The 14,206-nt window shown below is 39.5% G+C and overlaps 1 protein-coding gene across 1 annotated transcript in view; it reads left to right on the top strand.

Annotated features, from left to right (window-relative positions):
• The window catches only part of TRAK2 (trafficking kinesin protein 2), a gene marked incomplete in the record, with an annotated part of 1,082,163 nt that overhangs the window by 410,983 nt on the left and 656,974 nt on the right, over window positions 1–14,206 (top strand).

Genomic DNA, 14,206 nt, shown 5'->3' with positions numbered 1-14,206 from the left:
TTCTATAATTAGTGTAGGCCATTGTCTTAGCTGATTGTTGGCGTTCATTCAATTGGCGGATGTACAATATGGTTGTTAGGACTTCTACTTGTGGGGTTCTGGTTTGATTGGTGCCATTTCATCTTTGTGTATATATTAGAGTTTTGGTTGTCTGTTAGCTTTTTTTAGTTTGGATTGGTTTGGGCTAGAGTTATACCTTGGGATGGTTTTCCACACCCAGAAATACAGTACTTCAGGCCAAGTTGCATACAGCTTGAAGCCGCGGTGGTGCAGAGATAGCATTGTTGCCTCACAGCAAGAGGTTCTCCCATTCGATTCTTGGCTGGAGGGCCTTCTGTGTGGAGTCTGCATGTCCTCCCAGTGGTCGAGTAGTGTTCGAAAGACATGCATGAATGGGCGTACCTACTTTGAAGGTTGGGCGTCGAGCTGGCACCTCGGCACCGTAAAAATCTACTGCCAATCATTAGCGGACTGGAGTTCCGCTGTGGCGACACCTACCTGGAAAAGCCAAAAGAAAAACAACAACAATTATAATACAGCTTGAATATATGTGGGATGGGACCACACTACATTTAAATTCTTGTGGATTATTTGTGGTTCATCCACTTGACCGAATGTTTTTGTTGGGTGATTTTGATACATAGCATTGTGTACTGGAAGCAGTAGATCTTTGTTATTTTGGCTTGTACCACAAGGGCTATCATTGTATCAGAACTTGGAGTGGTTGAGTTGAATATTTATATTGGCCGACTGTTTTGAGATGGTTGAGATGCATTATTGATATTAAAGTTTACTGATACGTAGCATTGTGGTCATTTTATGCTGGTTACACTGTACACAAGAGCTATTTATGGTATCAAATTTCAATTGATTGGTCAAGTGTTTTTGGACACCACTATATGGGCATTATACCTATTGGATACCATGCTTTGAATTGTAGTGTTGGCCCCTTCTCCAGAATATCAAGTTTTTCTGGTTTAACATTCTCAATATATGATTCCTTTTTGTTATCAGAATACGACTGGCTCCAGTAATTGTTACTTTGGGTTGTGGAATTCAGTGACCATAACAATTGTATATGGTTGGATTCATTCACTGATATGTTTTAGGGGGTGCACTGCCTAATCCATCCAGACCTTGCTAGCTGATGGTAGCGTCCTACATCATATTGTACATAGATCTGTTATTTGTGTAATCTTGTTACAGAGTACTGTTGGATGCTTCACCAGTCATGGATTTGGCTTCCCTTATCCAGGGTCTATCATCTGATAGAGACGATTTGGAGGTATTTGGTTTAGGATCAGGCAATGACCAGATGGGCTCGGGCCCTATAGATAACAATCCTGTCAGTCTTTGTAATGGCATATTTTCTAAACCTACCCAAATCATGAAACACCTTAGAGCTAGCGTTTGGCACTTGAGACTTTTCAAGGCCTACCAACATAAGCAGATTACCCCCAGGGAATTGAGGGTTAAATTACAACCACTTGTTCATAATGTGGATGACTTACTAGCCGAACAATGGGCACAGGTACAGCAACATGCCTCTATGGGCTTTGTTAATGCACTAGCATCATATTACGAACGCACAATCCAACAAGACACACAGGCTGTTGAATCTCTATATTCAGAAGCATTAGCCTTTGAATCTTTACCTTGCTATAAATCTTGTTTGAATCAGTTAAGTAATGATCTTTTTGGTCTGGAGCAGACCCTTAAAGACAAAAAAACTAAAGTTCAGCAGGGACCTAGGGGATTATGAACCAGGTAAACCCTTTGATTATCCCAAAAATGTGAAGTTTAATCTTTCTGATAGGAAACCGCCGATGTTTAAGAGGAAAAGACCCAAATCCATTTTGAAGAGTAATAAGGATACCCCAAGTTACACCTCTGGGGATGAATCCTCCTCCAATACAGAGGTGGATGCATACCCACACAGTCAAGTTACCTGATCCAAAAAGAAGGGGAGGGCACAAATCCCCTAAGCATTCTAGAGGGTCTACTCAAGTTGATGAAGCAACAATAGTTCCTTGTATGAATGTACACAGTATATATTCAATGGTCCTATCTGAAGCAGAAATTCATGTTTTGAATAAAGGTGTAAATTTTGTGCCTGGCTTTTTTGTCCCTGAACATTCTTTTGCTAAAGACACTATGGAGTTTTGTAGATTGTTGAATCTTAGATTATTTTTTAAAGATAGTGTGCCTAATACAATTGTTGACTTTAAATTTCAAAGATCTACTTTTATGCCTCCCATGTCATCCTCTGTTTCAGTTTTTTTACATAATTTTCTCAAAGATCTTCATTTCAATAAGTTTAATGATTTTTCTTTTCCATCAATATTACCCGTAACAAGATGCTGTGTATTGACAAACTCGAGAACAATAAGAATACTGTGATTTCACAAGCAGATAAAGGAGGGGCTGTAGTGGTTCAAGATTGGGCCTCTTACCAGGCCGAGGCCAATAAACAACTTAAGGATTGCAGGCACTATACTTGCATGCCCTTCAATCCTACTAAGGGGTTCAAATTGGCTATTGATGCCTTCTTAAGGGAAGCCAAGGAAGAGGGTATCCTCACCAAATCAGACCTGACACAACTGACAGCTCAGATACCTAAAAAACATTTACCCAAGATACAAAAGGACCCTGTCTGTCCATCTGGTAGACCTATAATGTCAGGTAATGGCTCCCTTACCGAACCCCTTTCAGAGTATTTGACCTATTATTTGAAACCATTATTGGTCCTGGTTAGGTCACACATTCAAGACACAACACAATTCTTGAGGATTATATCAGATTCACAGTTGGAAGCTGATTGGCTTCTGTGCACCCTGGATGTTACGTCCCTTTATACTACCATCCCACATTGGGCTGGGCTGATGGCCCTGCAACATTGGCTGGATGTATCGGAACTCTATAGACCTGGGTTTAACACCTTCTTCGTTTGTCTAGAGGAACACGTATTGACTAAAAATGTTTTTTACTTCCAAGACCAATGTTACAGGGGACAGCAATGGTTGCTTCTTTCGCACCCATATATTCGGATCTATTTATGGCCTACTTAGAGGAGGAGTTAATTTACAACTTCAGCCACAATCTGTTTATTGATGAAATAGATATCTGGAGGTGTTACCTCGACGATTGTTGGCTTGTGTGGAAATCGGATGTCACTTACCTGGAGGAGTTTGTGACCTATCTCAATGAAAATAAATGGAGTATTGAGTTTAAAGTCAGTTTCAACAAAACCCAGATTACTTTCCTGGATGTTCTGGTTAGTCGTAAGCCAGACAATACTTTAGATACCCAAGTTTATAGGAAATTTCCACAATATAATTCACTCCTTCATGCCAGCAGTTTCCAGCCACAACATGTGATTCGGAATATCCCCAAATCTCAATTCCTCCATGTTCGTAGAATCTGCTCTGATACCCAGACCTATCATCAATCCGAACAGGATCTCATTTCCCATTTTCGGGACAGGGATTATGCATCTGGGGGCCTGTAATTGGGCTGTGAATCAGGATAGACTTAACCTATTGGAATACCATAAGAAACCTTTGGCGAACAATCCCCCCATCAGATTAGTGACAACGTTTGGTAGAAATACCGATGCCTTCATGTGGACGATTAGTAGACATTGGAATATCTTGATGGGGGGTAAGAGACTTACCAGTTGTTTAGAAGACAGATGTTCTTTTTCATTTCGGAGGGGCCGCACTGTAGGATCACTGTTTTCCCATTATAAAAGTATGGGTTATAATAGGGAATTGTATGTTCAAAGAACGCTTACAGGGGACATTTTGAATGGTTGTATGGCATGTGGGCATTGCTCACACTGTCATAGGGTTTTTAAAACCACTGAATTCACCAGCCAAAATACACCCAATGTGTACAATATTGAGTTTTTTGCCAATTGCAGCACCCAATGTGTACAATATTGACTTTTTTGTCAATTGCAGCACCCCTTGGGTGATCTATTTGGCTACTTGTTCTTGTTCTGCCTTTTATATAGGGCAGACATCACGGCCTTTGAAATTCAAAATAGGTGAGCATATCAGTGACATTAAAAATGAAAGGCAATCTAATGCACTTTACAAACACACTTTAAAACATACACAGGCAAACTTCAGGTTTACGACCATTTACTGTATTATGGGTGAATGTAGTGATAAATCATGTTGGCACTCCATATTAAATGTTAGAGAGAGGAAATGGATAATTAATTTGGGTGGGTTTGTTCTCCCAAGGTTTGAATGAACATTATTAATGAATGATGTATGATCCAATGGGATTGTTTGGTGGGCTGGTTTTGTGTCTTTATAAGTGGGTTTGCTTAACTCAGTATTTATGGCACTTCACTGAAGAAGGCACTCTGGCTGAAACCGGTTTGGTTTAGGGGGTTTTGGGTTTATTCCCTACACCTATGAGTTATTTTTTGTGTTAATGTGCTATCAGTTTTACTTTGTGTACTTTTACACATTAAATGTATATTGCTATTCCACATGTGATGCTGGCTTTATTTTTGACTTTATGGTAAGATTTTACACAACTAATCTTTCCCATAGCCAGGTTCCACATGAGAATTTTACAATGATTGCTTGCAGCACAATGGTCCATTCTTCATCCCTTGTCAGTGCCAATCTTAATCACCAACTAATGCAAGAGAGCTCTTGTGGTGGGTTCATTCGAAACAAGTCTTACAAGGGCACCCATTTATTTCCCTTCAGCCCAAGGGACACTTCCCACCTTGTGTTGGGGGGTGGCATTGCCAGGGAAAGACAGTCCAAAGCACTTGGTCTGCAACAGAGGCCAATCTGCACTTAAATGTTCTAGAGATGAGAGCAGTGCTATCGTTGTTGCAAGTATTCCAGGACACTCTACCTCTAGGGACAATTGCGATTCAGACAGACATATCAATGGTCTGATATATGAACAAACAAGGGGAACCAGATCTTGCCCCTTATGCTGAGAAGACCTCAGAGTATGGCAGTGGGCAGTCTTATCCAACCACTTTCTTATTGCAACACATATCCCGGGGAAATCAAATGTGATAGCAGACAAATTGAGCAGGTGCATTCTTCTACCTCACGAGTGGCCCCTCATCCCCAAAGTTTCAGAAAGGATGTTCAGCACATGGGGCCAGCCTTGATGTGACCTTTTTGCCTCCCCTCTGATCAACAAATGCAGAAGCTACTTTGCCCTTATTCCCCCAAGAGGGGGAATTACTGAAGGAATGTTGTGCTTCACAATTGTCCACCTGGTCTCCTTTACGCCTTTCCACCGACCCCTCTAATTCCCAATTTTATAGAAAGCAGCCAAGTTGAAGTGTTAAGTCCTCCTGATTGCCCCCTTTTGGCCTCGGCAAATTTGGTCCCCATCCTTTGGCCTCATCTGATACAACAACCTTGGATTCTGGATCTCCTGTCACACCCGACAGGTATCCGTCACCCTGACATTACAACTTTCAAGCTGACAGTTTTGTTTCTCAAATTCCACTAGCAGTCAGGCATGATATGCTCTCTTCCTCTGTCCAGTGCATCCTTTTGTCATCTCACAAACCTTCTATACACACACTTTACACAAGTAAATTGAAAAGATTTGTTCATTGGGCCTCTCTACATTATTTTGATCCTTTTTCAGCACCAGTACACGAAATTCATTTTCTAGCTTCTATTTTCAATGAAGGCCCTTCCACTTCTACTGTTAAAGTCCAACTAACAACCATTTCAAATTTCCACAGTGGCTTCCATTGATCATCAGTGACCTCATATAGGCTGTGTAAAGTTTTCTTGAAAGGTGCTCTCCTCCATAAACCCCCTTACAAGGATCCTACCCCTCCTTGGGACCTCACTGTGATGCTGCAAGCTCTGAAACAGTCAACCGTTGAACCAGCCGCTTGGTGTGATCTAAAGTTTCTGTCCTGGAAAACGTATCTTTTTGGTACCCATCACTTCAGCTAGATGGATTTCAGAAATTCAAGCACTTTCATCTAGATCACCATATTTGATTTTTCATAAGGATAGAGTTTCTCTCAGAACCAACCCTTCCTTTCTAGGTTCATAGGTAGGTACTAGGCTATCTGCCTGAGGGCATTTATAAGCCTAGCCAGAGTGTGTCTGCTTTCGCCGCCCCATTGATTAATTAACTGAGCCTCTGTCAAGCAGAGCCAATGAAGTGATCCCAGGGGTGTATTTTCTGTTACCCATCCACTTGTCAAGGCTTCTCTTGAAGAGTGTTAGTGAGGGGCTCTGCCTAATGTAGTTAGGAATTTTGTTCCAAAGCATGGGGAGTCTCTGTGACAGCAATCTATCCCTCCAGCATGTTCTATTTATTGTTGTGACGAGGTTTAGCTCACTAGAGAGCGTGGCTCACAGTGACTTGGATTTCTTTAGGTGGAGCATGTCCATCAATTCTGAGTTGGACATGGCTTTGTAAGTCAGGCCAGAGATCACCTCTGAGTAAGCGATATACCACTGAGTACAGCCGGAGTTTTTTCAGTTGGGCTGCATAGGACAAATGTTTGAGGCCAGTAATCCTCTTGGTGAGGTGTTTTTGTGGTCTTTCAAGCTGTTGGAAGTGTCTTGTGAGGTACATCCCAAATGGGGCATTGTACTCTATGATGGGTCTGATGAGTGACAAGTAGAGGGGCACTATAACCTCTTTATTTCTAGATGCGAACCCCTTGGTAATTAGATGGGCCACATAAAAGGATTTCCTAACTACCTAATTAGTTACTTAATTACTACGTAATTTCAGAAACCAGCCTTAATCAGTTCATCAACCTTCCGATATTTTTCCCAAATTACGTCAATAAGGGTGAGTACTCATTACATCTGTTAGATGTTCACAGACAACTAAGATTCTACCTTGACAAGATCAAAGGTATCAGAAAATCTGGCCAGTTGTTTATTTCCTTTTCACATAATAAATTTGGACAGTCTCTGTGAGCAAAGTAACTCTAGCCAAGTGGATTTTGGGCTGCATTTCCTTTGTTTATAGAAAGATGGGTCTTTCTTGGCTGATACCCCAAAAGCACACTCAACTAGAGCAGTAGCTACCTTCCATTGATGACATCTGTGCAGCTGCAACATGGGTGTCACCCCATAACTTTGTTACTCATTACAGGTTAGATCTGGTCTTTAGGGGAAAAGCATCATTTGGTTCAGTGGTGGTCAGGAATATCCTTCCTCGAGTCCACCCAGGATTATAAGTAGCTGGGGACTGTCTCCCACACGTTGATAAAATGAATATTGACAACTTTAGGTAAAGAAATTATGTCTTACCATAATGGTCTATCTGAGTTGTTCATCTTCATTCGTCATCAACACCTTCCCTCCTTCCCACTGCCAGATTTCCTGGAAGAACGGACATTCCCCTGACATGCTTCCCTTTGGATTTTATTGTTACTCCAGATATGGTCTCCTTTCATGTATTTTTACTTCCTTACCTCTGATTAAATTTGCTGATAAGTGAAAAAATCTACCCTAAGTATTATTGGTAAGGGATGTGCTCCAGAGTTTTTTGGAATCCATGAGCTATAGAAGTGATCAAGTCCCACATGTTGATGACAAATGAAGATGGACAACTCAGATGGAACGCTATGGCAAGAAATTACTTATTTTTTTTTGTTTCTTGGTGCTGTAGCTTTTCTGCTTTAAAGGTTGCTTTTGCACGTTTATCAAGACCAAATGACATTCTTATATCACCTGAAAAAAATGTGACCACTTGCAGTTGTGCTTTCAGTTCCTCATCTGATGAACTACACAGTTTTAAATAGTCTACAAAAAGAAGATAAGTCTTTACACTTTGCTGTTTTTTTTTGGGAGCCAAGTTGTAGCTATGACCTAATCTGTTAAGTAGACAGCTTTATGGGTTAAGGACAAACCAAAAGAGTAGCAATGACAGAGAGTCACCCTGGAATATCTCCCTTTTGAATTTTTATCCCTGGAATAATAATTTCTCTTTTATCATCACTTAACTGCAAAGTGATTTTCCACTGTTTCATGGCTGCTGTAATGTAATCGATCATTGTTGTGTGTATCTTATACATTTGTAAGTACTAAAAATCCCAAAGTGGTACACAATACTAGCCAAATAATACCAAAAGCGATAGACTTGCATAAGCTGTGGAAGATTATTTTTTGTCTTAATGACCAAGTATCCATTGGACCGGTATTAAAAGAGGGAGCAGAAGTTTTAATATTAATATAATTATTTAAATAGAATGTGGTTAAACATATATATTTATATTCACTCATGTATGACTGTTTATATGGAAATTTATTGAGGAACATATATTTGTTTTTTAAAAATATGAGCGTTTTTAGGAATTGTTTGTTGTAATGCAGACAAAGTATGGGAAAGCCATTTTAAGTATATATTTATGCTTTAAGTATGGACTTTTAACTATTTATATTGATTTATTGACTGTCATTAACTTGTTCAGAATCATGTAAAAAGGATTGGAGTAGGATGGCTTTTATCTGATGAAGTCTGCTTGAAGGAACAAAAGCACTTATCAAGTGTGTTTGGTGTGCTGTTTCAGTAATAAAAACTTAATCTTCCACAGCTTATGCGAGTCGGACATTAAGTACCGTGTTATCCATGAATATGGTATACTGTCAAATGCTTTTGTTGTATTCTGGCCATGCCATACTTAGATTCTTCCCCCTTTTACAGTTCTCCATTATGACTTTATTTAACAACTAATGATCCTTTGTTCCATATGACTTTCTTTTGTTACCCTTTTGTTCTATTGCCATGATTGAGTTTTCTTGTAATTGATTATAAACTCTGTTAGCATCATTTCCAGTGTATAGTTTATACTTTGTCTGAAGGCAAGTTATTGACCTATAGTTTTTAAAATAGCTTGCAGGTTTACTGTTAAGTAGGAGTAGTGTTTTTCTGTTAACCAGGCCACTGTCTGTTCAGGGTGCACATATAAGTAGTTCTTACTTATGGCTAAATCGTCATGTAACAATGTTAATACTTCTAACCAAAAGTTAGGTACTGCATCTGGGCCTGGGGTTTTCCAGTTAGGAGCTTTTTTAACTTTTCTTCAATCTCTCTGGCCATTGCTTCATCCCATTTCATATTCTGTACATTTGAACTTCTTATTCTTTGTTTTACTTCTATCCATTTAGTATCTTTATGTTCCACAAGATTTTCATAAATATTTCTCCAAGATATATCTATTTCTTTTTTGGTGGTGTTTCAGTTCTTTTTGCCTTGTTTCCTAATTCACTCTCAGATTTTTTGGGTCGTCAATAAATTGGTTATTTTGTACTTTTCATTTATATTTATCTGTATATCATCTAAGTTTTTTTCTGCTTATGCTGATATTTTTAGTTTATTATTTGCGATAGTGCACGATAGATCCTGATCTATTCTGATACTGCTCATTGCTTTTATCACGTCTATCTTTCTGAGTATATTTGTTAATCTGTTCCCTCATCTGTACTCTTCTAACAGTGATACCTCTTGTCTTAATTGCTTTATAACTTTCTCTATTCGATACTTCCATGATGGCATTTGATGTCTCCCCTTCCTTTCTTTCCCCGTGTTTTTGTGGTAAGACTTTATCTGTTATTAAAGGAAAACTCCACCCTAGAAGTAAAAAAAAAAATGTTTTCAGTCTATCTTTATTTCCAGACCTATTGTAACACCTCAAAATCACTCTTAAGTGCTTTATTTGTAATTTTAGCTTGTTTACCACAACATGGCTGTAGATGGAACTTGATATAGCAACGTAATCATCTTCTTCCTCAACCCTTTCTCTTCCCCATAATGCATTTCAAGTCTTCTTTCTATGACTCATGTCAGACATAAGGAAGTAACTGTGAATTCTCATGCCATTGACATATAATGAGATCTATGTGAGTCACTGTCAGCTTGTATACCTTCTGTAAGAGGACTGCTTCTTTTCTGTCTCTAATCACCCTCATTTATGTTTGGCTCAGTGCTTGTTTACACTATACTTAGAAGCTATCCAGCAACAGCCAGAAAAATAACTAAATTACAGGCCTTTGAGGTTTCTTTTGTAGTCCAAGATGAAGTGACCCCCCCCCCCCCCGCACTACTGCAGAGGTGTTAAAACTGTCACTGCACTGCGAGACATTTGCAGAATCAAGTGCCATTGACAGCTCATAATGGGAAGGAAGGGACATACAATATAAATCTCTTCCCATCTGCCTGCAGTAGGAAGATCTATTTATTTATTTAAATTGTTTCATTATATTTCCTCTGCAAGCAAGTTACAAAAACTGCTTGATTATTTTGGTTTGTTTTGTTACTAGTGACAACTAATTTAACCCTATTTCTACAAGACACTATTACTGTAACTTAGTTTTGCATAAAGATTTATTTCTGATGAACAGCTGTCTTGTCATGTTTTTTCTGTAATTTCCTGACATTCCAGTCATCTCCAGATTTGTTAAAATTATAGCAAAACATTATTTTGCAAACCAGACTCCGTGATATTGACACAGTAAAAGAATTTACTTGAAAATGAACTCTGTTCCACAGTCTATGCAATACAACTATTTGTTTTTCTTTTATTTTTGTGGGGGAGGTGACTGGTTACTAATACTTTAGGAAATTCTATATCACTTGCATTAGTCATATAACTAATGGATTCTATTTGAACTTACTGGGCTGTTCTCAAATTCAATGGCAAACTATTAAGCAATTGTATATTCCTTGCCCTAGCATCAGTAATTTTGCTTTGAGCCACTCTTCTCTTTCTGCATATTTTCAATTATAATGTAAATTCACTCATCTATTGATTTGCTGATGTGCAAAAGATGCACTATTCATCAAAACAGAGTCCTTCATACTGTCACATTTCTACTTACGTTATAGTATCTCCAAAACTAAGAAAGAAATGTGGACAATTTGCAGGAAACCGCACTCGGGAGGGTTACAACCTTCAGTAAATTGAGGATTGCAGCTTCCCATTCCAGTTATACTAATTGAACTTGTGATGTCAGGCAGTAAGCACATGCAACTAAAATTTTATTTACAGTGTCCTGAGTACAGAATGCCTGATTTTTCCTTCATACTTTTCCTGTCTAACTTTGTGCAAGTCACTGTACCAGGCCGTGCTGTGTGGCATTTGGGAATAGTGCACATCTTACTCAAAGTACTCCTGAATAGTGCAAGCAAGAGATCCACACACATACTTCATTACATTGTGCTGTTTGTGAAAATCTGTGTGCCCTAGAACTTACTTCTGGAAACCAAGTAAATGTAACACACCTCACACATACCTCTTTGCCATCAACTTTATAACACCTGCATAATGCAGTGCTCTCTTACACTGTGCGTCAGACATTAGTACATGGTCACACAAGTTAAAATATGTCAAGGAAACAAGCCATCTTCATCTGCACAGATGAAAGGGAGCACACTACACATTGTATAACTGATGCACAGGATTTTGAACAGTGCGTTGCCTATGAAATGTGACCACCCACTTACTATTCAGGCTCATGGCTAATAATGGTTTCTCAGACATTGTGTCAAAAGGTGCCTTTCCACGGGATTGGTTCCAGCTTGTTACATCTGCTAACTACGTTTTATTTTGTGACAAATGCTACTGTATAGATAGACGCCATATTTACCGAGACTACTTTTCTGTACCTCTGTCCTTGGCCTTATGAACTTGTCAGTGCCCTATTGCAGCTAACATACTCTCTTTAATGGTAATCAAAGCCTTTCAAATAAAACAGACTATAAACTACTTATACAAAATTGTCCTGTACACGTTAAAACAAATAATTCATTACAATAAAGCACAGGGAAAGACACCAGTTATCCAATAAGCAACATGAAAAAATGGATAAACATGAGAATCAAGATTCTGAACAGCATGGAAGTATCCTCTTCAGTGAAAAAAAAAAAAAAAAAAAAAACAACCCAAAAGAAATGAGAAATATGCTGAGCATATAAGAGAGCTTGTGTTGAAATGTATTATGCACATAGTCCGAAGAGAAGCTTGGCTTATTAATGTTATAAAATGATGAGGTGCATGGGCAGAGATCTCCACTATCTCTGGCAATTTATAATTACACACACACACACACACACACACACACACACACACACACACACACACACTCTCACGCACTCTCACACACACACTCACACACACTCTCACACACACACTCTCACACTCTCACACTCTCACACTCTCACACTCTCACACTCTCACACACTCACACTCTCACACTCTCACACTCTCACACACTCACACACTCACACACTCACACACTCACACACTCACACACTCACACACACTCACACACACTCACACACACTCACACACAAAGTATGACAAGCATTTTTGCTGTAGAGTCCAACATGCTGAACCCAACAAGTGGCAAAACTGTGGGAGATTCTGTTTTCATGCATCTGATCACCATATATACATATGCCTTAGTCTGGATGGGTGAAGAAAGCCCTACCGACACAATGAATGAAGACTCCTCTTTTCTTCACTTCAAAGCATTTAGTACAGTCAGAGGTTGAAGGAAAGCTAACAACTCTTGGCAAATTTACATATACAGCATGATCTTGAACTGCTGAGGGGAAAATGGTATTATTCAGTAAATGTTTTGAAATCTGACTAATGGGTCTTTACATACAAAATCACAACAGGAAACGGATAACACATCAGCAAAATGTCTGTGTCTAAAGACTGTACCCCAGCATGTATTCTCTTCTGAGGCAACAGAATATATGCATTCTGTTCACTTGCATTAATTGTAATGAAATTCCTTAGAAAATGATATGCAGGATCACTGTTAAATGCCACTAACAGAAATACCAATTTGAGAGTTTGACATCCATTATTTGATTGTTGGTGTAGCTACGTTTGCACTGAGATTTAGTAGAAATCACTACGGTAAAACAGGAAGAATCACTCTTTGATATTCAAGGGCAAATGTGGATCGGTGCCATCTCCAAACCATTGTTCTCCGGGTGTAATCAAACATATTTTAATCATAAGTAACTCCATTCTGACACACATGGATGTCCCACTGTACCAGATCAGAGAAGGAAAAGGTCACTGTCTGCTATCTGTGGCCACATCACACGTGCACTCAAGTTTCTCAAAAACAGGCACTATCACAACTGTGTCTCCATGCTGGGGTGTATGACTTCAGACGTTTCTCCCTGGACTGCATGAATAGAGACATGATTGCGTTCTCTGACTACATGTCCCAGGAGGGTATGTACCTAGCCGTAAGCAGCATTCTGCCTTCCCCTAGGATGATGCCTTAATACAGACAAAAAAACGATTTGCTTCAACAATTATCTTTGTATAGGGTGTCATCATAAGGCTATTCAGTGCCTGTCGACCAGTGATGATATGACAGATTACCACAAAACTTTGCCCCAGACATGGTATCCCAACTGTCACCGCTGGGCTTTCGGCTACCTGTTAATCGTCTGCCATTCCACATAGTGGCTTGAGTAGGCAATGTCACAAGAATGAAAAATCCCGATGTACAAATATCCCCAAAACACAACCTTAGGGTTATGCTGCTAAACGCTCAGAGTCAAAATCCGAAACCACACTCACTGGAAGCACTCCTCTCAATTGTAAAAGTGCAGTCATACAGACCTGTTTCAAGACCATGAAGCGCACCCCAGCCGTACCTCGATGTAATGACTAACACAAGCTTAGACAGCTAAGTGAATGCCTGAATGCTACAGGAGGAGGAAGAGTGTCTGTCTTCGAAGATAAATAGACTTTCAGATTACTTAAACAGAAGGATTCCCTAGAGTTACTCCATGTGCAAGTAACTATAGGACATACCCCTTTAGAAGTTATCGCAGCTAATGATACCCCTCCATGCCCCATGATATCCACACTGCCTCCTCTGATCTACTATAGGCATTCAAAATGCAACCCAAAAGCCTGGTTGTGGTTGACTAACTACCCATGCATAGGTTGGGTAACTTATAGGATGTAGAAACACACTTACAGAAAGGTTCTTGTACTTTAACTCAAATGCCATGGAGCGGGTAGTTGACACCCGCACAAGAAGAACAACCATTCCAGATTTGGTAGTCACCAGCTTGGTAGAACGGAGCACCACCACAGTTGTGCAGTCTTTCTTGTTGAAGTCTGATCATAAATCATTCTCTTTCAGAGAAATAACAGCATCAGACCCCCACCCAGTGGAAAATAGGCTAA

Source organism: Protopterus annectens, chromosome 2.part0, assembly GCF_019279795.1.
Source record: "Protopterus annectens isolate FY-2018-M chromosome 2.part0, PAN1.0, whole genome shotgun sequence".
Lineage (NCBI taxonomy): Eukaryota > Metazoa > Chordata > Ceratodontiformes > Protopteridae > Protopterus > Protopterus annectens.
Note: the sequence above shows the minus strand (reverse complement) of the source record. Positions and strands in the feature narration are given on the sequence as shown.